The 26,099-nt window shown below is 39.6% G+C and overlaps 1 protein-coding gene and 1 pseudogene across 3 annotated transcripts in view; both read right to left on the bottom strand.

The window, feature by feature from the left end:
- Nucleotides 1-26,099, bottom strand: part of NGF (nerve growth factor) — a 169,784-nt gene that overhangs the window by 94,513 nt on the left and 49,172 nt on the right. The window lies entirely within an intron of this gene.
- On the bottom strand, nt 13,174-13,900 carry LOC142289721 (visinin-like protein 1 pseudogene; annotated as a pseudogene).

Raw genomic sequence — 26,099 nt, 5'->3', positions numbered from 1 at the left:
CGTGAATAATTTCTAACTGAAATGTGATAGCACGCTATATCTACGTTCCTGTTAAAGATCTATGATTATGAAACAACTTTCTGAATTTGCTTATGGCCGATTTCCGTGAAATTGAAACACAAGAGGCCTCAGGTATGGGAATATTCAATTGCTTATTCTGTCATGTATTCAAGTAAGGGTTCATGCACAGAGCAGTCGAGTACATAGGCAGCCACACACCTGGAAAACCTTGCTCTGCCACTCAGCCAATGTCTAACTTCATTCCTACCTGATTCTCCCTAAGAGGTGGAGAAGTATACTAGAACTTCTTTTGTTCAACTTGTCTCATACAGAGTCATTCAGAACCTCCCCCCATTGTACATCTGCTTTTGAAATGTAACGCAAAATATTAAAAGATTAGCGGCCTCATGTACCTACAGTACCGACCAAATGTTTGGACACACCTACTCATTCAAAGAGTTTTCTTTATTTTCATGACTCTGAAAATTGTAAATTCACATCGAAGACAACAAAACTATGAATTAACACATGTGGAATGAAATACTTAACAAAAAAGTGTGAAACAACTGAAAATATGTCTTAGATTCTAGGTTCTTCAAAGTAGCCACCTTTTGCTTTTATTGCTGCTTTGCACACTCTAGGTATTCTCTTGATGAGCTTCAAGAGGTAGCCACCGGAAATGGTCTTCCAACAGTCTTGAAGGAGTTCTCAGAGATGCTTAGCACTTGTTGGCCTTTTTGACTTCACTCTGCGGTCCAGCTCACCCCAAACCATCTTGATTGGGTTCAGGTCTGGTGACTGTGGAGGCCAGGTCACCTGGCGTAGCACCCCATCACTCTCCTTCTTAGTCAAATAGCCCTTACATGGCCTGGAGGTGTGTTTGGGGTCATTGCCCTGTTGAAAAATAAATGATGGTCCAACTAAATGCAAACTGGATGGAATAGCATGCCGCTGCAAGATGTTGTGGTAGCCATGCTGGTTCAGTAGGCCTTAAATTATGAATAACTCCCCAACTGTGTCACCAGCAAAGCAGCCCCACACCATCACACCTCCTCCTCCATGCTTCATGGTGGGAACCAGGCATGTAGAGTCCATCCGTTCACCTTTTACCTGCTGCACAAAGTCTCCTCTTAACAGTTGTTTTAGAAATGTGTCTGCTACTAGAACTCTGTGTAGCATTGACCTGGTCTCTAATCTGAGCTGCTTTTAACCTGCGAATTCTGAGGATGGTGACTTGGATAAACTTATCCTCCGCAGCAGAGTTGACTCTTGGTCATTCTTTTCTAGGGCGGTCCTCCTTTAAGCCAGTTTCTTTGTAGCGTTTGATGGTTTTTACCACTGCACTTGGGGACACTTTCAAAGTTTTCTCAATTTTTCAGATTGACTGACCTTCATTTCTTAAAGTAATGATGGCCACTCATTTTTCTTTACTTAGCTTCTTTTTTCTTGCCATAATACAAATTCTAACAGTCTATTCAGTTGGACTATCAGCTGTGTATGTACCAGACTTCTGCACAACACAACTGATGGTCCAAACCCCATTTATAAGGCAAGAAATCCCACTTATTAAACCTGACAGGGTACACTTGTGAAGTGAAAACCATTTCCGGTGACTGCCTCTTGAAGCTCATCAGGAGAATGCCAAGAGTGTGCAAAGCAGTAATCAAAGCAAAAGGTGGCTACTTTGAAGAACCTAGAATATAAGTCATATTTTCTGTTTCACAATTTTTTGTTAAGTATTTCACTCCACATGTGTTAATTCATAGTTTTGATGCCTTCAATGTGAATTTACAATTTTCAGTGTCATGAAAATAAAGAAAACTCTTTGAATGAGAAAGTGTGTCCAAATTTTTGGTCAGTACTGTATATGGTAGCCCTCTTATAGATCCCTATGAATGAAGTCAGTATCTAGCCATATCTACAAACGTTGCATATACAAACAATTGCAAGACATTTCGACCCTTGCATTCAAGAGCGCATGTATTGATCAAGACATTGTTAAAATCATGTTTGTCAACATACATAGTATGCAGAATTCATGGATGAGCCATCAATGCCATTCTATTTAATGCGCTGTGCGTTTATGAATTTTATTCATTAACTTTTGACTTAATGTATGTGGCGTGCAATGTATGAATTTCCAGCTAGGTCCAGCATACCCTGAAACTATGCAGTGAAAGGTATTTAGTGTGTAATTGCACATTTTCAACCTGTGAGTCTGCATTCTCCTGAATTTTCACAGCCACACCACCTCTATACTATACCTTCCATTTTCCACCCACCACTGCTCTTTCTACTGCCCCCAACCAGGAAGTCGGAAGAAAACCGACCACCAATATCTCTTCATGTGCCTCCAGTGTAGCCTAAGATATTCACTGGCAAAATGATCAAGCAGGCACAATTCTCTGCCAGGACAGAAGGCACACTTGCCAACTGTCCTTGAATTTCCGCATATGCTCATGAGCCATACCTTTCAGACAAGTTGGTAAGTTTCTAACGTGCCACATAAACCTCCTCAGGATGCAGACTGTATTTGCAAAAAAACTTTAGTCCGCAATAATTTAAAACATAAAAATGAGGCACAAAATAAAAGATATGAGGGAAAAAATGAGAAATTAAAAAGTCAAACCAGAAAAACCATCACATTGCAGCACAACATCATATCTCATTTTGATATAAGCTATTACAGTTAATCCCTTTAAGCCTGGGAAAACACTTCTCACAGTTCACATTCCATTATTTTAACTCTTTGTCGTATTGTTTATTAAATACTTAAAAAGGTAGTCAGGCATGGATTTCCTTTCAACCCCATGCTACTTTCAGTGGAATTCCAATTATTTAACGGAACTGTCAAATTACGGGCAACTACTTTTATTGTTTACACAGGCAATCAAGTTGGTTATTTGCAACAATATCCATTGGCACATTTTACAATAAATCATATACACCAGGGTTGGGTAAAATGTGGCCCCCAGGCCACATCGGGCTGTTCCAGTCTGGCCCGTGGATTGAGACAGCCATAGACCTGAAAACAATGAAACTCTGGCCGCACCATACCATCCTCCACCGCCACCTGATATCACCGCTATTTGCATCTTCAGGATGCAGACAGTGGTGTACACATTGGTGGAGGATGGTGCCGTTTGCTCCATCTTCCACCAATTAGTGTGAAGCACAGTAGGCATGACGACGTTACATCATTGTGTGTGCTGTACATAGTGTCAATGCACTAGGGGCTAGAGCAGAGCATGAAGGGAACGGGAGAGAAATGAGTATGGGGTGTTTTTTTCTTTATTTGTATGGGATATTTGCATGTATGTAGGTGGCTGTGTGGGTTTCATAATGTGTATAGGAGGCTATGTGGGGTTTCTTGTTTATAGGAGGCTATGTGAGGGCTTAGAAATGTATATAGGAGGCTATGTGGGAATCATAATGTATATAGAAGAGTATGTGGGCTCAGAAATGTATATAGGAGGCTATGTGGAGTTCATAATTTATTTAGGAGGCTATGCAAGGGCTCATGCTGTATTTAAGAGACTATGTGAGGCTCATACTGTGTATAGGGGCTATATGGGGCTCATGATGTAAATAGGAAGGTATGTATGTAGAGGGCTGTGTGGGGGCTCATACTGTATATAGGGGGATTATGTGGGGGCTCATACTGTAAATGGGGGTGATCATAGTTCATTTAGGAAGGCTATTTGGGGGCTTATAATGTATATAGGGAGGCTGTGTGATGGTCATCCTGTATATAGGGAGCTATGTGATTGCTCATACTGTATATAGGGGGATGTTAGCATACTTACGTAATTCTGCTGAATCTAATATATAAAGCTCAGTGTATGTATGTGTGTATATATATATGTGTGTGTGTGTGTGTGTGTGTGTGTGTGTATGTCCGCTAAAGGAATTTGCACCGTCGCATTTACAATCACGAAATTTTGCACAGACGCCTCATGTGACTCAGGGAACATCATAGACTATGTTTTGATGAGAAAATTTAACCCTGCGCTTTACAGTTACTCTACAAAATCCTGCCTCCATTAAACGGAATAGAGGTGGGAGCTGCAGGCTATTAATAGCAACTGTGAGTGGTTGCTATAGGAACAAAATGAACTGTTAGTATAACAAGCTTATGTGTGAGGTAATAAGATGTCGGTGGGGAGACGGATAGACAGGGAGACAGAAAGAGACAGAGAGACAGACAGAGACAGACAGGCAAAGAGAATAATCTGGAAAGAGACAGCCCCGGAAATAGACAGCCAGGCAAAGAGACAGACCTGGAAAGAGACAGACGGGGAAAGAGACATACCTGGAATGAGACAGACCTGGAAAGAGACAGCCGGGCAAAGAGACAGACCTGGAAAGAGACAGCCCAGCAAAGAGACAGCCCGGCAAAGAGACAGCTGGGCAAAGAGACAGCTGGGCAAAGAGACAGCTGAGCAAAGAGACAGTCGGGAAAAGAGACAGCCAGGCAAAGAGACAGACCTGGAAAGAGAAAGACGGGAAAAGAGACAGACCTGGAAAGAGACAGACCTGGAAAGAAACAGACCGGGAAAGAGACAGATGGGGAAAGAGACAGACAAAGACAGACAGGGAAAAAGACAGACGGGGGAAGATAGAGATAAACAGACACACACAGAGACAGAGATAGAGAGAGACAGACAGACACAGAGATGGAGGCACAGACTGATACAAATACAGACAGAGAGATAGAAACAGACAGACAGAGACATAGACAGACAGACACAGAAAAACACAGACATAGAGACAGACAGACAGACAGCGACACACAGACAGAGACTGGGAGAGAGACAGAGAGGCAGTTACTATCCCGGGCAACACCCGGGTACTACAGCTAGTATTAATATAAAACTATAATTAATCTGATAATACTAATATTGATCAGAATTAATTTCAGTATTTTGGTTTGCCCCTTCACACCATTTACAACTTCTCATGTGGCCCCTTTGGAAAACGAATTGCCCACCCCGATATACACCAACTCTAGAGTTATATCAGTATACAGAGCTCCATTTTGAAGACTAGGATGACAGTTCATTAGAGAAATTTGATCACCAAAAATAGTGTTGAGAGATGTCAGAAATGTAACTCAGCCATTAAACAATACTGTTTTCAGTACTACTGCTAAACATTATAGACAGCATAGTATAATATTCGTTACATGTGAAAATGTACAGTTCAATGAAACTCAATATGTTTCATTTACCATTTATGAGAATCGTACACCCTTGTAAAACTACATAAAAGTAGGATGCCCATATGACTCCATCTACAGCACATGTTGATCTCTAAGATTGCAAGCAAACCTTCGAGCCTACAAATCTGCAACTTCGGTCTCGTACCTCGTTTTGTCAAAATAAAAAACATGCCGACTTCCTATAGGAAAGGGGACAGAGAGAGTGAAGTATGACTGCATAGAAGAAATAACGGAAAGTTCATGTGAATGTTGGCGTCCTAATCGTTACAAATAAATATATATGCATAACAAAATAAAAACTACTAAAAGAACATAAAGAGGAAGTCAATAGTTAAAACTAACAAACATTCAAGTCTATAAAAGAATGCAAAAAATGCCTTAACCACTAAAAATAAAAAAAAAAAGCCTACGGAGTTTGCTAATCAAATGCATTTGGTATACTTTGAAAATGATTCAATGTTTTTTGGGAGGTCTTGTTGGATCATAAAAGTTGAACAGTTTTATAAACTACAAGAAGACAACAAACACAACATTGCAAAACTTGGGAACACCCTGATAAAGAAGTGGTTGTCAACTGAATCAAGTGAAGAAGAGCTGATAAAGGGCCCATATGGTAAGAAGCACAGGGTAAATGAGTTCATCTGTGAATAGTATACATGAGATAAAATGACAAATTGACAACCTGCGTTCCTGTGACCTGATCTCTGACCTGGGCTTTTATCAATAGGAAACAAAATGTTATTTGGCACAAACTTTACGAGTGTTATTATCAATTGCGTTGGACAATGAGCGAAAAATGTGTATCACGACAGATCGGATTTTTTACAGGACTGACTTGTGGTTAGTCCAATTCAAAAGTTAGGCCTGGCTCCACTATATAATATATAAGGTGCTCTGAAAAAATAGGGTCCAAATATATAGAGAAAATCCCGGCACATTAATGAAAATCCACAAAATGAGATTACTTTTTCAAATTCTTTTATTCTTGTATCATTTTTGTAAGGGCATAAAAAAACAAAAATTTTCAAGTCCAACGTTACGACCACAATCTTTGGTCTTTTTCAAGGACTCGTGGACTATAGGATTGCACGTGTCATATGCAATGGTCTATTGCAATTGTCTAGAGATGTTCTCTTCTTATCACATGCCTTTTCACCCTCGCATTAATGTTCAATGTTGAGTATTCCTTTTATCCACTCTTAACATAGAACTCTACTGATCAGAAAAGAATAGGTGTCACCTGGAAACCAGGAGCATTATGGATAGGGATTTAATAGAAGATTGTATACACCTAAAGGTACCATCACACTAAGCGACGCTCCAGCGATCCCACCAGCAACCTGACCTGGCAGGGATCGCTGGAGCGTCGCTACACGGGTTGCTGGTGAGCTGTCAAACAGGCAGATCTCCCCAGCAACCAGTGACCAGCCCCCAGCCAGCAGCGACGCCTGGAATCGATGCTGCGCTTGGTAACTAAGGTAAAAATCGGGTAACTAACCCGATATTTACCTTGGTTACCAGCGCACACCGCTTAGCGCTGGCTCCCTGCACTCCTAGCCAGAGTACATATCGGGTTAATTACCCAATGTGTACTCCGGCTATGTGTGCAGGGAGCCGGCACTGGCAGCGTGAGAGCGGCGGACGCTGGTAACGAAAGGTAAATATCGGGTAACCCGATATTTACATTGGTTACCAGCGTCCGCAGAAGCCGGCTCCCTGTTCACTGCACATTCAGTTGTTGCTCTCTCGCTGTCAGACACAGCGATGTGTGCTTCACAGCGGGAGAGCAGCAACTAAAAAATGGTCCAGGACATTCAGCAACAACCAGCGACCTCACAGCAGGGGCCAGGTTGTTGCTGGATGTCACACACAGCAACATTGCTGTTGTGTCACAAAAGTCGTGCCTCAGCAGCGATGTTGCTTAGTGAGATGTAGCCTTAAGAGAACCAAATTATTTTTTGGCTCCAGTTTTTATATCTCGAGATCTATTAATAATGGGAAATAAGGGTCCCCTGGACACCAAATCTGTATATTGAAAATCCCCGGAAAGTAACGGTTTCTAAGGTATATCCGTTAATAGTGTTTGCATAGGTGATTCACGTGGTGGCTCGTGCCTGGGAGTCTTGACTTGTGGTTAGTGCCTGGCACAGTCTTTCATAAAGCAAACTGCCAGAAATTGTCAAAATCAGTCATAAAAGATGGCAAAACCACTATAAGGTCAGTTTAAGGTCAGCTGTGAAGATTCCCACAAGAACTTCTCTCCCCTCCCCCTTTTAATCAAGGAGGTAAACAACAACAGAGGTGGGAAGGTTTGTGTCAGTGATAGAAAGTTAACTTTCTGTGGCTTTGCTCTTTTTTGGAATTTAGGTGTACAAAAAATTAGTAAAATGTTTTTGAGTGAAAATATTTTTTGTATAAAGCTCAAGTAGTTTTTAAATGATTAGTGTCAGATATACAGTAGGTGCAGTCTGACCCAATCATGGTCGCTTCTTTCATTTTGTGAGAACATGTTTATCACAATGGAACTTCACCCCGAAACACCGTGTCTGCAAATTGGGATTCTGATCTGGCATATATCTCCTGAGTCATATTGCAAAGGATTGTTAAAAATCCACTTGTGACTTTTAGGATCGCTACTTCCAATAGGTGGCGCTGTGCTAGAGTTTGTCTCCTTTACTGGAGAGACAATTTGAATGGATCTTCAGTAACTTCTGTATTTCTTTTGTAGATTTCTGTCTCATCAAGGTTGCTTAGTCCATTGATCATTCGTTATCTTTTCATCATTGAGAATCATTGATGACATAAGCAGAAAGTTGACGTGGCAAAGATCAATTTTACAGTGGAATTTATATCTGCATTTAGATTTCGTAAGTTCACATGGATTCTCTAGATTCCATTGTGTTTTTCACAAACAGCTGTGACGAACACATTAAAATAGCACAAAAAGACAATTATCTAGAATAGTCCATGCAACAGGCTTAAAGCACAACTGTTTTTTTTTTTATCAACGCTGGAGTAGTGCTTTAAATCTGAGTCCACTGCCCCCTGTATTATACTGACCTTCCAGCGTCTTCATTTGTTTTCACGGCACGAGGAACATTTCATGGGTAGAGGGAAGAATGGATTAAATGAAACTATTGATATGAACATAACACCATTTGTAAAAAAACTGCAGTTGAAAAGAGGATGGCTTTTACAAATGGATAATGATCCTAAACACGTGTCAAACTGCACAACAGACCACCTCAAAAGGTGCAAGTTGAAGGTTTTATAATGTCCCTCACAATCCCCTGATCTGAACATCATTGAAAAACTATGGTTAGACCTCAAAAGAGCAGTGCATGCAAGACGACCCAGAAATCTCACAGAACTGGAAGACTTTTCCAAGGAAGAATGGATGGAAATCCCTCAAACTAGAATTGAAAGACTCCTGGATGGTTACATAAGGCTTTTACAAGATGTGATACCAAAGGGGGTGCTACTAGGTACTAACTATGCAGGGTGCCAAATTTTTGCATTGGCCCATTGAATGGTGTTATTACTTTTAAAATATTAAAGGTGAAACTATTTTTTTTTGCCTAAAATACAAAGGAAATGCGTCATCTTAAACTATATGCCTTTTAGCGTTCAACTTGCCTAACTGTTCATAATAACAGTAATATTGACCAGGGGTGCCCAAAGTTTTACATCCCACTGTAAATGTGTGGTGACACTACTTTGTAGTCAAGGAAAAAATATGCAAGCCAGAAATTATGAAAATAAAAATACAGATATCCTTTATTATCCAATAATAAAATAAAGTAAAAATGGAACAACCCATGGGACAGATGGTATTAGTTCGGGAGATCTGGCAACAATCCTAAAGCAAATAGATGGAACCCTATATCACACAAAAATGTGAATATCCAAACCAACATACATATATCATAAAGTTACATAGATATATATTATCCCAATACCACATCCACTATTATAAGAGGAAGAAAAAACCAGCTCACCCTTTCAGGAGATTAGAGTATCAGCCAGAACGGTGCACGGAATTTTGGTAGTTAGACCTTGTTACCACGAGGTTCAGGGAGAGGAAGATAATCCAGCATCTAGTTCCAGAAATTTAAAACAATTTTTATTCAGAAAAATGTTAAAATTCCATGTTCCATTAAAAATGCATCATGGATATCCATTTTACACCTGCTATGATGCGTTTTTAATGGAAGATGGAATTTTCAATTTTTTCTGAAGAAAAATTGATGTTTTAAATTTCTGGAACTGGATGCTAGATTATCTTCCTCTCCCTGCACATCCACTATTATATATAAATACTCACAAGTGATAAAAATTAAAATAAAAGTAGCATTAGGGCATAATATACTACAAGTAAAGCAGTAAAAAGACATAAAAAAGGTTATATACCAACATACTGGGTCCAAAAGAGGATATGAAGGGCTGTCCCCATGCACTCGACGCGCGTTTCACAACCTCAATGCTTTGTCCATTGGGCGATCATATATCTATGTAACTTTATCATGTATGTATGTTGGTTTGGATATTCACACACTTGTGTGATGTAGGGTTCAATTTATTTGCATTAGGATTGTTGCAGAATATCTCCAACTAATACCATCTGTCAATTAGGTTGTTTCATTTTTACCGTGTTTTATTATTGGCTAATAAAAGGATATTTGTATTTTCATAATTTCTGGCTTGCATATTTTTTCCTTGGTGTCAGTATGACAAATCTACATGCCTTGAGCCTCCACTAGTGGGTTGTGATATATCTGGTATAATTCTTTGTAGTCAAAAGTAAAGAATGCATATGTGATATATATTTATCGATCGTTGTGCTGTAAAGTGCATTGCATTATTTAATACTTTTTTTTTATTGATTTTGTATTTTATTAGTCTTGGATGTTAAGGATGTATAAAAGAAAGGAAGAAGGCAGACACCTAATAAGATGTTGCTGTTTTTGTGTTGTGCTATACTAATGTATTCTACATATGCTGATGTTTGATGCAACAGTTAAAAATATTATTATGCCTTCCAAAAGTAATGATTTTGGGGAGAAGTGGAAGTAACCTTGCAGGCATAGAGTAAAGAGAGGTTAATAGTTAGTCAAGTAATAAGAGGAGCTTGTTAGTAAGTATTTGAGAGAGGTCTGTTGTGAGGAAGAGCTTGAGGTGGACAGAGTAGGCTGCTCAAAGGGTGTGTGTGAAAGGAAGAAGACACAGGTAGCAAGCCTATAACTACAGTAGTTAGGAAATGTGGCTGTCTGCATCTGAATACATTAGGCAATTCTGTGTGCTCAACTTCCATGATAAGAAGCTGGAAGTCTAAGAGGTATAGCTGTGGGTTAGTAGTAGCTCTGAGAGTGCACCGGAGATTAACACTAGAACTACTGAGGTAGTCATTTTGACTACTTTGCACCATGTATTTCTATATAGGTGTCACGAGTCCAGTAGTTCTAGTGTTAAAAGGTCAGCGGATACATTTAGGCTAGATTTGGACGTTTTAGTGCAAAAAATCTGGACTTGCCAGCCTGCAAGCTGCAGTTGGAAGAATAGCAAGCTTTAAAATGGATCCTTCAATTATGACGTATCACTGAAATGTTTCTCATAAGATATGTGTTGCTTACTAACTGTAACCACAACAGGTGTTTCTTCTATATAAAATAGTATATTTAAAGAAAAGGATTTGTACCTATTACCTGCTTTATATCAATTTCATCAGTTTCACCAGTAATCTACAGATTATTTTTTAAAAAAGTGTATGGCTTCTTCCTTACAAAAATGGTGGGTCATGGATTGCTGCATAATCTAGCAATATGTGGTCATGGGGAAAGATCCTTAAACAGATTTTCCCACAAATAATGTTAATTTTAATCAATAGATCTTGTAATAATAAAAATAATATGTTCCACAACTTAAAAAAATGTTCCTGTTCTAAGATAATCTTATATATGTGTCCCTGTCATGTAGTGTGTAATGGCCGTGTCTGACCGTACAGGGACATGGTCTGATCATATCACTTCTCCAGGGCCGGGGAAGAAAAAAAAAAATATACAGACAGGACAGCATAGGATCACAACTAATGCTTTTTTTTCGAGGTAAAACATTTTTTTAAAAACAAGCAGGCGAAATGTTTTACCTCACAAAAAGAATCACCTATGATCCTGTGCAGTAATGTGCTGTATGAACTTTTTTTTTTTTACTTCCTCCTCTGCCCAGGAGCTGTAGTATGATCAGACCATGTCTCTGTACGGTCAGACATTGCCATTACACAGTACATAGCAGGGACACATATATAAGATTATGTCAGCACAGGAACTTTTTTTGTAAACATATCCAATTGTGGAAAATTTTATTATTTGATGATCTATTGATTAAAGTGAACTTTGTTTGTGGCATAACCCCTTTGAAGTAAACAAGGGACATGTTTCACAAGTGTCACAGTAGGACACGTCGGCCTATGCCATCCTCATAAATGCAAATTATGGCATCTGTTCGAGTCTTTCAAGAAAAGAAAACAAGGTTTGACCGGAGCCTGATTTAAACCTATGAATGAAGTCAAAGGATAGATGAGCTATGGTTTTACAAAATCAATAGGTCCAAACTTATAAAATTCCATCCATGTCATCATTTCAAATATATATAAAATATATCGTCAAAGGATCAATTTTGGCTGGATTTGTACTTTAACTTAATGAGCGTGCAAAGCTTGGTGAGCTGCTTCAGGAAAGCTTTTGGAGACATCTTCATGTACAAAGCATTTAGGGAAATGTTCCTACAGTGAAAGCCAAGAGTTCTTAGCTTGTAAAGCCAAACTGCAATCAATGTTTCTTCAGCAGCCAAAGCGGTTTTTGTAAATGCATCTCCTACACAGCAGGTGTAAAAAAACACAAGCTTTTGGCATAACATTAATACGTCAATATCTGACACGCATAAAAAAAAAGTACTGGAACAAAAGATTTTACAATAATCAAGTGCAGCAGTTCACATCGGATGAGGCATATTTGTATAGACACACCAAGCAGTGCATAGTGTGCTTACATTATCCGTGCTGCCATTGTGAGTCAGATCTTTTTACTGCTGTACCAGACACAACTGCTCTGAAATTCTGTCCTGTACAGAAGGCATTATGTGACTGCATTAGAAGACAAACAAGTAATCTGTCTGGTCAGACAAGTGATTGAGCAACTGGGAGGTTTCCCCAACCATGCACTATGACGTTTCCATAGCTTGTCACAGCACGTTACCGCACACAGATTTTTGGACAGGTGCAAGACATCACTTTGTTGTGCATTGTTATTATGGTGGTATACGTGCTCAGTTTTACTGTAATTATACTGAAATATTGGTGGTGCTTTATTAGTTTATTATAGTACGGCTTAAAATACTGATCCTGACAATGCAATATAAAAAAAAAACTAAAAAATTACGTGCAAGTGGTACCTAATAACCTTTAAAGGGTCCACAGCTTAGTACTTTTTCCGAATACCTAAGCCTACGTGCACATAGTGAGTATGTAGTGAGTTTTCCTCAGTATTTGTAGCCAAAGCCAGGAGTGGAACAATCAGAGGAAAAGTAGAATAGAAACAAGAGCACCACTTCTGCATTTTTTACCCACTCCTAGTTTTGGCTAGGTAAAAAAAAAATCTCCCCAGATAGTGAAAATGGCCATATTAAGTTTTAGCTCCATCTGGTTTTGGCGTACAAATATTGGAGGTAAAAACTCACCAAATACTCAATGTGTGAAAGTGGCCTAATTATGTGTTGGCTTCTTCTGGTTTTGTTTGTTTTTAATATATATATTGTATATACTTTTAAAATTCTTTTAGCAAATGACATTCTCATGCACACAAGTGTCTCAAACACAAGAAGCAAGTCCATTTATAGGTAGTCCAAGCAATTATTTTAGTTTTTTTTTTTTGTTATTTTTGTGGGGGGGGGGGGGGGGGTTCTGTTTTCGTCGTGGAAATAGCTGCAAACTGAATGGAACATTGACAATTTTATTTTGTGCAGTCCGAAACGCGTCAGGGTGATTACTCATTTTTGAATGTCACACTGGAGCAGTAATACAATGGAAGGGTAGCTCTTTGCGGCTTCTTTGAATTCATCCAGTGTGATTTGGTCGTCTTTGTTCTTATCCATCTTGCTGAAGATCTTGTCTACCCGCTGCTCAGGCGTGAGGCCGTCCTCGTTCATTTTCATCATTATCACAGTGCCCACCATTTTATAGATAGCCTCTATGATCTCCAGCATCTCCACCCTGGTGATTTTACCATCGCCGTCCAGGTCATACATATTGAAAGCCCAATTTAGTTTCTGTTCGAAGCTTCCCCTTGAAGTGATGGACAGTGCGCAGATGAACTCTCTGAAGTCGATGGTCCCATCTCCGTTTTTATCAAAGGTTCTGAAAGCATGCTGGGCGAACTTTGATGCGTCTCTGTATGGGAAAAACTTTACGTAGAGTTGCTGGAACTTGTCAAGGTGGAGTCTTCCACTTGGGCAGTCCTTAAGGAAACCTTTATACCACTGTTTCAGTTCATGTTCATTAAACTCTGTGCTCTTCACCAGATCTTCCATCACCTCGGGGGCAAGTTTGCTGTTTTGTTTACCCATTGTGGCTATAAGGAGCAGTGCAGATGGTCTCCGGGCTGGGCTCGCAGGGGTTCAGCTGGCAGTCAGGGGTTTCTTCTGGTTTTGGTGTACACATATTGGAGGTAGAAACTCACCAAATACTCAACGTGTGCACGTGGCCTAATTACTTTTGGCTCCATCTTGCTTTGGCATATAAATACTGGACGTAGAAACTCACCAAATACTCAATGTGTGCACGTGGCCTAATTACTTTTGGCTCCATCTGGTTTTGGCGTACAAATATTGAGATTAAAAACTCACTAAATACTCAATGTGGGCACGTGGCCTAAATGTGTACTAATCCAATAACAATGTCACTCAATTGACATTGTTAGAAATGCTGACCTTCACTTTAGTATATCATGCAGGGTATAGAGATTTGGGTTGCTAAGCAACTACCTAGCATTGTGTCAGTTCAAATACATGTAGGTGGATGTATTTTTCTGGCCAGCGGTGCGTCTTTTTGCCAGAGCGTGCGTTTTTCGCTGGAGAAACAAAACTGTAGTGTGTGCACATACCCTTAATCCGATTACTGGTTCAGATACACATTTTCTTATCTTATTGATTGTTATCAATCAAGAAGGTTTAAAAAGAATAGAAAAGCAAGAAAATATTATCATGTGATGTGGATTTTTTTTTAAAAAAGAGTAACTAAACTTTGTGGCTTTTTTTTTTTTTTACTTGGGGGGCTCTTTTTTTGCAAGCAGATTAATGAGGATCCAGTCCCGAGATTCTCACTGATCGCCTATACAATAGTAAGCAAAGGCCTATGGGATTTTTTGCATGAAAAATGGGGTTTTAAAACCCAGACTTCCAAAGATCTCCTTGAAATTAGGAGATTAAGCAAATATAAAGAGAAGTCACAATGGTCATATGTGTTGTATATTGGAAAAGAAGCTTGGGAGAAGATCTTGTCTAACAATTTAGCTTAATTTTAAAAGGCAGGCTTTATAACGCAGAGTAAATTTTCAGATGGGAAAAAATTAATTGAGGGTATAGTTGATCAAATGTGATGGGGGTTTTCTGTGACCTTACTGACTTATCTATATGATTGGTCAACAATTTCACTCCTCCTAGTTTTTGACTCCCAGCTCCTCCACTAATCAGCTCATTGAAGATTAAAGGGTCCAGGGGTCATCAGAACTGGGAACGCTTTGTACACTTTATACTGGCTGGGAATGGTACCGCTGCTGTCATTCAAGTGCCAATTCAAGTAGTTTATAAATGCTCCTCTGTGCAACAGACCCTTCAGTCATCTGATCATGGGAGTGTTGGGAATCATTGATCTGGCATTGATTATCTATGCTGAGAAGTGGGCATGATACATAATTAAGACAATATCTAGTTGTCCATCTGTTATTTTGTGTATATGTACAATAAGTTATGGCTGCATTGTACACGTACACACTAAACAGACTGTACACTGTATGAAAAATTGTGGTATATGTGCCCAAATTTGTCAGAAATTGCACAAAAACAGAGTATATAGTGTATACCAGATATATTATAGGTCTTCCAGAAACGCTTTGGAAAAAAAAAAAACTAGAAAAATGTCCATGAATAAGATATTTTGTGAAACGTCTGTCTAAAGCCTGCCATCCAGGAGTTGGCATAAGGATATGACTGTCTGCAATGTTATAGCATGTCACACAGTGTGCATCATCATGAAAAATATTACTCACTTTCTGTCTATCTACTTTAGTTTTACCCTGTCTAATTTTATAAGAAAAAATGGGTCAGGTTTATTAAGTGTCATAAAACAGACAGTCTGCATTTGAAGACAAAATTAAACACATCTAATTGCACCGGTGTTAATTAATGTGTAACATTTCCATAAGTTAATAAAGCTTAGTAATTTCTAGCCATGTGAAAACAACTGGGTGCCAAATCTAAGTAGGCATCATATAGTGCCATGAGTATAAATAGTGTAACAAAGACACACACAAAATTAAAGAGGACATATAAAGAGGAAAAACTTGTAAATACAATTTTATTTTGTTCTTTGTGCAGTATTTTAAAGGGCATCTGTCAGTAGGATCTAACCTCTTAAGTTGTCTACATGGCCTTGCAGGTCATAGAAGAATGAACACAATTATTTTTTAGATCTGTGACCTGATGTTCTTATTCCAGAGAAAATCAATTTTTTCCTAATACGTAAATGAGCTGTTAAAATCTATGTGAATACAGATGTCCCTGAGAATCTGTCTCAAAAGCTTATAATATTATGTTAAATTAAAGTGTTACGAGTGTGAGACATGTAATAACTAACAGTCTACTCTACTGATCTCCATGTCTCACACTAGTAACATCCCCTTTTATTTATAAATCTCTCTGGAGGCAGATCCTCAGGGAGATCTATGTTCGGCCCATAGATCATTACAGCTCATCAGATCACATATATCAATGTACCATTTATTCAACCATTTATTACCTACATGCCCATATAGATTATTTAGGAGGGTAGATCTTATTAACAGATTGCCTTTAAAACAACAGTGATTGAAGTTATTGACTTCCTTCTCTATCTGGTACTTATAACTATAGTCACAATGGAAAACTGCAGGTTGGGCTTCAGAAGATTTAGGCTATGTGCCCACGCTGCGGATTTGCCGCGGACTTGCCGCGGATTTCACGAAAATCTGCAGCAGCGGCACTTCCAAGCCATTTCAATGGCATTTTGGAAATGCTGTGTCCATGCTGCGGATTTTTCCGCTGCGGATTTGCCGCGGATTTTGATCCGGAAAAATCTGCAGCATGTCAATTGTTTGGTGCAGATTTGGTGCGGATTTTTGGTTTTGAATGGGGAAAAAAAAAAAATCCGGTGCGGATTTGCCGCGAAAGTCGCGGATTTTCAGGCAGAAAAATCCGCAGGTACATTCTACCGTGGACACATAGCCTTAAAGGGAATTGGTTATGTCCAGCAAAACTGTATGGCTGCAGATATGAGGTTAATCTGTAGTTAAATAGAGGTAAAAATAGGCTAGGCTGCTTCATTAGAGCAAGGGCTACACGGGGAAAATGAGCTAATATCCTTCTGTACTTGCTTGCTTCCAGTCATCGGGGCAGCGCAGAGAAATATATTGCTCACTTCACAGTGAGCGCGGTTGTAATCATTCCCCTATACTTGTTCACAGAGACTGAAGAGCAGGATGTCAATGAAGGAGCCAGGCAATGATGACAGCCATACTCACTGCGTAATGAACGGTGACTGTGACTGTTCCCTGCACATCTCAAATGACTGAAAATGAGCAGCTACAGGGATGATAGAAGTTCATTTTCTCTCTGTAGCTGCTGTAACAAGGCAGCCTGACATGATTTAAATGCAATTTAACTGCAGATTAAGCCTATATCTGCATGTAAAAAAAAACAAAAACACATTCCTAGACATGACATGAAGTTCCGTTTAATCATGTGTCCAGACTTGATTGACAAGTCAATCAGACGTGTAACATCTCTAAAGGGAATATGTCAGCAGGTTTTTTCTATGCAATCTGTGGACAGCATGCTGTAGGGGGTAAAAACAAAAATTAATTATGCCTCTCTTATCAGGCTGTGTGTTGTTGTTTACCCCAAAGGCATTATCACCTGGTGATTATCATTGCTGGACTATGTTGTCACACACATGGCATTCCGACACGCCCTCTCCTCTGATTGTACATTGACAGTGAGGTGCCAATCTCTATTGAGAGCCTGGTGTCGGTGGAGACAGCTTTCTCAGCTCTGCTGCATTGCTAAATCTAAACCTTTGATTGTGTCAAAACAGCTGAACCCAGTAATCTAAGGGATACATCTTTGGATTCTCTTTGCCTACAATATTTTGCTCTCAAATGACATAGCAAAAACCTGCTGACAGATTCCCTTAAAGGCCGGTTTGACACTTGCGTTGTTTTGACGCAAACAGACTCTGTCACTAATGTAGTACAGTTCATTTATTTACAGTGGAAGAGCGACATCATGCTTCCTGCACTACCCGCATGTGTCCACATGGTGTCGCGCTTACACTGTAAATAAAAGAGCTGTACTACATTAGTGATGGAGTCCGTTTGCGTCAAAACAACGCAAATGTGAAACCGGCCTAAGCTTTGGCCTCTGCTGATGCCAGGAACAAGTAAGCCATGGTGCTACCCATGAATGTGCAGGTTATTGCACTCCCTGTTGAAATTTCATAAAAACGTCCAAATGAGCGCAGTTTTAGAGTTTGGTAATGCAGGAGTGCTGAATTTCTACTGATCTTACATCAGTAAAGCTCATTGTTACATTATGAGATGGCCGGCTATAACGTTATCTTTGCAATCAGATGGCTGAGGCATTTTAGTGAAATAGGTTTCTGCTATATTACCGGGATTCCCAAAAAATAAGAAAATAAGGGTCTCATATTACTTTTTGGATATCTTATATTTTCCTATGAAAAACAATCCACATTTATTTTTGAACAAAACATCCACATTTATTTAAATATAATCATGTCATCACGTTCTGGACCATCAACATTTTATGCTAGGCCCTGTGCACAGTGCAGTTCTTGCTGCGGTTTTGGTGCAGTTTGTTGCCCTAATCTGTATGTATGATCTTCCCCAGCAAAGTCTATGAGAATTCAGAAAGGCTGTGCGCACGTTGTTTCTTTTTTTGCCTGCAGTTTTGGGTGCAGAAAAAAGAAACAGCATGTCAATTCTATTTGCATTTTCCCATTGCATATAGTGAAAAAAAGCATGGGCAAAAAAAGAACCGAAAATGCGGTAATAACACATGCGTTTTTCTGGCCAGAGGTGTGTCTTTTTGCCAGAGCGTGCGTTTTTCACTGGAGAAACAAAACTGCATTGTACGCACATACGCTTAATCTGATTACTGATTCAGATGCACATATTCTTTTCTGATCTGCTATTCTCATGCTGCACAATCAGTCCTATAGTGGTCGTTACATACTATATTTACAAAGGTTTAAGTTACCTGCTTAAACTTATTATTCTCTATGTACTGCTAATATTACCCCAAAAAGAAAGCAGATACCCCCTAAAATAATTGCACTTACCAGACCCCAAACAATTAGAGTTGGCAAGTGAATGGGCTCTCACATACAAACCTTTATCGCAGTTTGGTCTCTCTGCATTCTACAGTGGTTGGCTCCCCCTGGTAACTGGAGACAGTATCACTCATGCAGAATGATACTGGTACCTAATTTGTTTGTTAGAGCTGCAGTACAATATAACTGGAATGGAGAAGAACCTGACAGCGATGCAGATCTCTGTGTTAGAGCCCATTTATCATCAGCAATTATGAACTGTAATTGTTTGGGGTCTGGTGAGTGCAATTCTTTTTTTGCAGGGGGGTGTCTACTTTCTTTTGGGGGTGTCTGCTTTCTTTGATGAAGAGTCCTGCTCTATTCTTTAACTTTTTTGATACTTGGACACTGCAACTAGGGCTAATTTTTGGAGTAGGGCTTATATTTTAAGCATAAACAAAAAAGCCCTGAAAATCCAATTATCATAAAACAATAGGAAAAAATTCAGCTCTCCGATCAGCTGTTCACCGATTCCTGCTAGGATCCTGGGCACGGAAAGGTAGGGCTGCCTTGTAAATCCACATAACGAGAAAAAATCCAGCGCAGGACCTCAGAATAAATAAAAAATCTAGTTTATTGGTACATCCTTTAAAATATAATCCCCCTGAACAAGCAGATGTAAAAGTGACCACATAGTTACAACATGGGACTACGCATTTCGACGTGCTGTCTTATTCATGTTCCATGCAACATGAATAAGACAGCATGTCGAAACGCATAGTCCCATGTTGTAACTATGTGGTCACTTTTACATCTGCTGTTCACCGAGATTATATTTTAAAGGATGTACCAATAAACTAGATTTTTTATTTATCCTGAGGACATGCGCTGGATTTTTTCTCTTTATGTGGAAATCCAATTATGGCTTATTTCTGGGGAAACAGGGTATATTGGAGATAATGGTGATTAATGTTAATAGACCTGTCTAATTTAGCATGTTACAATACCATTTTGAGTAGGGATGAACATTGGAAATTCAGTACGCTCATCTCTACCACATAACAGAATGAAAAAAGGTATCAGGCAATCACATCTAATATCAGCAGATGTTTGTATTGTACTTGCTTTGATATTGATGGTCCTTTTTACTAAACGGTTCAGTCTTGATTATCATTCTAAATATTAGCGTAGACTACAACTTTTCGAAACTTTAATGAATACAATTGAAGGAATTTTTTGACATAATCTTGTTAACAGTATACTTTTGTCTTTTTCTGTCAACTCTTTTGGGTTTAGTTACGGTCGTCAGCAGTATACTACTAGTAGTATCTATGAAGATACAGTCAGAAAGTGTTAAGGAGCTCAGTAATGGGTCCACCCATCAATGGGAGCTCTATTCCAACTTTGGCAATGTAAGGGCTCATTATTTCAAGAATATGAAATAAATTATCGTGACTTGAAACAACAAGCATGCAGTTGGGTACATAACAAAAAACAAAACACACGCATGGAAGAGGTCTCATGAAACTGAAAAAGGGACTTGTAGTGTCAGCCGTGTTCCAATATATGTGGTACACTCTACACCCATCATACAGTATGTAGACTATCTTAGCAATGTGTCTTTAAACTACTTTCACAATACTGCTTATTTTTGCTCTAGGCCGAGGTGTCACACTTAATTATTGTTGTGCATTCACGTTTTGAAGGTATAGAAGTCACAGATTAATTCAGCTAAACAGCTATACTGCAATTTTTCAGCACATAAAGCTTTGCAGACAATGCACAAAAGGTGTGGTAAAACCTTTTAGGAAAGCAACTATTGTACAAGATGACATTCAGTCATTAGTAATTATACAAATATTACTCTGAGTGCTCTTGATGTCCTTGCAGCCCAGTAAAACGTGCTGTAAGTTCAATGACTGCTGCAAATACATTTGCATTACCCAGTCCATCAGCCACATCAGTATTCTGTGGTTACTGGGCAGGAGCTCTGAGAACCATCCCCCACTTGCAGTCATCCGCGGCTCCTCTTTTCATTAGATGGCCTGGCATGACGTCATGTTTGTGGTGAGAAGCATATGTGACCTTGATTCCAGCTGACTAATCAAAATAAGAGCTGCGGATGTTGTCAGGTAAGAGGCAGTTTTCAGGGCGACAGATTAGAGGCATGACTGATGGACCTGGTCCTGCAAATCCATTGTGCAACTCCTATAAAGCCTGCTTTACATGTTACGATTCTGCATACGATATCGTATGTGATCGTAACCGCCCCCATCGTATGTGCGGCACGTTCAATTTTGATGAATGTGCCGCACAAACGATTAACCCCTGTCACACGTACTTACCCGTCCATACGACCTCGATGTGGGCGGCGAACGTCCACTTACTGGAGTGGCAGGGACGTTCGGCGTCACATCGACGTCACGCGGCAGCCGGCAAAATAGAAGCGGAGGGGCGGAGATGAGCGGGACGTAAACATCCCGCCCACCTCTTTCCTTCCGCATTGCTGGCCGGGAGCTGCAGGACGCAGGTAAGATCTGTTCATCGTTGCCGGGGTGTCACACACTGCGATGTGCGCTACCCCGGGTACGATGAACAACCTGACGTTCAATTCATGAGGAATTAACGACGTGCGTGCGATGAACGTTTTATCAATCATTCGCAATCGCACATAGCTGTTAGACACTACAATGTACCTTACGATGCCGGATGTGCGGCACTTACGACGTGACCCCGCCGACACATCGTAAGATATATTGTAGTGTGCAAAGCGGGCTTAAGTAGTCTTTATCACAATTCTATAATTTAAGAAATTCTAAACACAAAATTCTATAAATAAATAAATATATAAATATATAAAGTGGCAATATGTTTGGCAATTAAAAGGAGTCTGAGATAATCCATGACCTGAGCCAAGATCTCTAGTTATCATTTAGATTTTTGTAACAATCAAGCAAAAGGGAAAAAAAAAAGCTGCAAAACGTAAGACAAAAATTCAACAATTCTGGTGGCTGTTCACCAGGTCTATGATTACAAGTGTTTGGCAGTTGACTACTGCAGACAATCGCTATCCCCAGTAGCCATGTGTCATACCACTGACATCCTCACTCACATCACTGAGCAGTGATGTCAGTATTATTATCAGTAGGGTATTTGACTATCACTTAAGACTGCCTAGGAATGAAAATATCAGCCTTGTTTCTTTTTTTGCTTTATACCTTTTGAATCCCCTTCAATACACATGTTCAGAGAAGTATGAACTGTCAGAAAGTTACCTAAGAAGCCCGAGCCAAATAATCATGGGCCTTCCCAGCCTGATGATACCAGCCTGCAGCTCTCTGCTTTACCTTGGCTAATTATCAAAAATAGGGGGGACCACACTCTTTTTTTAATTATTTAAATAAATAATTTAAAAAAAAAAATGACATGAGGTCCCCTCTATTTTTGATACCCAGCCAAGGTGAAGCAGACAGCTGAGGGCTGCAGCTTGCAGCTGTCTGCTTTACCTGTACTGGTAATCAAAAATAGGGGGGGATCTGACATCATTATATTTTCATTTATTTCTTATTTATTTTGTTCACAGCAGTTCACATGCATCTTCCCCACTCCAAAAAGTTTGTTGATTGGCTGTGCTACAGCCTTTCAACAAGCTTTATTCAGTATCCAAACTTTGACATAGACTGCCATGAAAAGTCAGTGTTTGAGTTTGAGCCCTGGACCCTATGTGTCCGGTACGGACCCTAAACTCTACAGTTTGGGTTCACTCATCTCTACTTTTAATATGAGACTTAATGTAAAAGTTATGGCACGTTTTCTAAGATGAAATGTAAGGGTAAAGGGGTAGTCCAGCATCAAAAATCTATTTTCTAAATATCTGTCCTTACACTCTAAGCACTTTTGTAATTAGCTTTATTACACAATACCCTACACTTTTCCCTGACTGATCCTTAAATGTATTTTTTACTGCACTTCTTGTGATGTTTGTTTTGAGATGTGTCTCAATTGTGATGTCACTAGAGACTGGGGCTGCAGTCATTCCATATAGCCTCTATTGATCCTCCTGAAACAGGATGTCACCCAGGGGGTGACGATGTAGTTACTTACTGGTTTCTTGTATCACCACTCCCTCTGAAGATGGCTTGGATCCATGTTGATATAAACACTGAGGGATGTGTGACTGCAGCGCTGACATTCTGCTTCTATCTCCACCACCGCCGTTGCTTCTGTGAAAGAAGACATCAGGGGCTTCTATCATTGCCCTGTGATGATGCTTCATTTGAAGGCAGTGCTAGAAGCATTGACTGACACCAGCATTGCTCCCTGATGATGATTCCTTGAAGTGCTAATAGCTGTGGGCCAACATTAGTAGCATTTCCTACTTCTAACACAAATAACAGATCTCTGGACATAATGATAGGCTCGGTGCTTGGGCATCCTGGTCGGCAAAGCAGGTGTACTAAATTAGCAGGAGAAGATCCAGCATCCACAGACAAAAAAATAAAAATTGATTTCTTTATTTAGGTCCATTAAAATCCAATTGAATTCATATCAAAACACACATTAAATAAAGGACAAAGTCCTGTCTGTGCGTTTTGAGCAACTTATTTGCTCTTAATCATGACGTCATGATTTTAATGAAGCTAAATAAATAAATCAATATTTAAATTTTTTTCTGCGGATTCCGGATCTTCTTCTGCTAATTTACTACATTTTCTGCTCCTGTCTCCACTCCCTGATGACAACTTGTTTCCCAGAAGCAATGGTGGCAATAGAAGCAAATTGGTGAGCTCTAATGCAGAATTGGATGTCAGACAGTGCGGGGGCCACAGTTTCAGCCACCGCTAACTATACACTGAGCGGTGACTGAACTCCCGCCAGCGCCACCCCTATGACTGGAAGCTGAATGCTGCCAGAAGAAATAAAGTTCATTTCCTCCTGGGCTCTAAGTGCAGGAGCCAGGCAGATTAAAAATGCTATTAACATGCAGATTACTCCATATATTGCATGACAGGTTCCCGTTATGTGGTCGGAGATTATATTTCACTCTAGAACCTTTTTCTAACCAGTGCAAAAGTATATAAACACATTAGATTCCTGGAGACCAGAGGAAATCCTAAAATAGATCCAGAGTGAAGGTCAGAAACAGACACAATATTTACATACGTAAAAGTCAAATAAGTATTAACTTCTAATTACATAAGTGATAAAGTGTAAACATTACTAATGGATAATGACTACGGAGATTAGATAAATCACTACAAGATGGTGAACCAAGAAAGAAGAGTGATACTGGCAGGAATGATAGAAGGTCTATAATAAGCCAAACTTCACAAGGAAATCCCTTTGTGAGTTTGAAAGGAAATGACCAGATACAACACCTAGTAAACACCTACAGTAATGGCCCCTTTACACACTGCAACATTGCAAACGACATCGCTGTAACGTCACCGGTTTTGTGACGTAATAGCGACCTCCCCAGCGACATTGCAGTGTGTGAAACACATCAGCGACCTGGCCCCTGCTGTGAAGTTGTGATCACTACACATCTCTCAGGACCATTCTTTGGTCCTTTGTTTCCCGCTGTGCAGCATGATCGCTAGAAAGTCTCAGTGTGTAAAGGGGCCTTTACAGCGACTTCGTTAGCGACTTCCCTTTCAAAAAGCTGCTTTAAAACGTTCCCAATGACTAGCTAGGTCGTTCTGCAGGTCCGTATCGCTGTTGTGTCGTTTTCCAGGTTTGCCTGTTTGACAGCTCACCAGCGACTCACCAGAGACTTTGTAGCGATCCCGGCCAGGTTGGGATCGCTGGTGGCTGGTGGGATCGCTAGAAAGTCTCAGTGTGTAAAGGGGCCTTAATGGTGTCTATTACTCATATTAGTGACCACAGATCATCACGGACATCTTGTAAACCAATGCAAACATCTCTTACAGGGTTAGTTTTGATTCACAGAAAATTATTATATTTGCAATATTTTGTTTACTTTAGACTGCATTCACACATGTTATTCTCATCCATGTGCAGTCCAATTGTTAAAATGAACATATCAGATTTTTTTAACAGATCTATAGAGGCTCAGTGGTTAGCACTGGAGTTTTGCAGCAATGGAGTCCTGGGATCAAATCCCATCAAGGACAACATCTGCAAGGAGATTGTATTTCCTCCAAGTACTATGGTTTCCTCCCTCACTCCGAAGACAAACTGATAGGGCCTTTAATTTATTAACCTCAATGGGGACAGTGATGAAGATATCCATAAATTGCTGTAGAAGTTAATGGCACAATCTAAAAGAAGTAAAATATATAAATTAACATCCACTTTTTGTGGACCAGCCATTCAAGTCTTAAGGGAATAATCAAAACTGAAATACATCCGTTTCACATCTGTTTTGTCACTTAATCATTGCTAAATGTCAATGAAACACATATCATTTAGATTATTTGCAGTTTTGAAAAACAAATTTAAAAAAAATGTAAGCAAAAGATATGTTGTACAAGTGCAAAACATAGTGGATGATACATAAGGGAATAAAAAGCTTTGACACTGGTGTCAGAGACTTCCAGATTGTTCAAACATACAGTTAGGTTCACATATATTTGGACACTGACACAAATTTTGGTTTTTTTTTTTACCTGTTTACTGAAACATATTCAAGTTATAGTTATATAATGGACATGGACATAAAGTCCTGACTTTTAGCTTTCATTTGAGGGTATCCACATTAAAATTTGATGAAGGGTTTAGGAGTTTGATCTCCTTTACATGTGTCACCCTGGTGTTAAAGGGCCCAAATGTAATTGGACAATTGGCTCTCAGGCTATTTCATGGGCCGCTGTCAGCAATTCCTTTGTTATTTCATTCTCAATTAAGCACATAACAGGCCTGGAGTTGATTTGAGGTGTGGTGCCTGCATTTTTAAACTTTTGCTGAGAAGTAAACATACAGTCAAAGTAGCAGGAAAAACAAGCCATCCTTTATCTGCGAAAACAGAACAAAAATCCCAGAAATTGCTACAATATTAGGAGGGGCTAAATCTACAGATTGATACATCCTGAGAAACAACAAAAGCACTGGTGACCTCAACAATGCAAAAAGATCTGGACGCCCATGGAAGACAATAGAGGTGGATGATCGCAGAATAATTACCATGGTGAAGAGAAACCCCTTCCCAAAATTCAACCAAGTGAACAACACTCTCCAGGATGTAGTATCCCTACCAAATCTACCATAAAGAGAAGACTGCATGTA

Source organism: Anomaloglossus baeobatrachus, chromosome 2, assembly GCF_048569485.1.
Source record: "Anomaloglossus baeobatrachus isolate aAnoBae1 chromosome 2, aAnoBae1.hap1, whole genome shotgun sequence".
NCBI classification, from domain to species: domain Eukaryota; kingdom Metazoa; phylum Chordata; class Amphibia; order Anura; family Aromobatidae; genus Anomaloglossus; species Anomaloglossus baeobatrachus.
The sequence above is the reverse complement of the archived record's forward strand: the minus strand, read 5'-3'. Positions and strand labels throughout refer to the sequence as shown.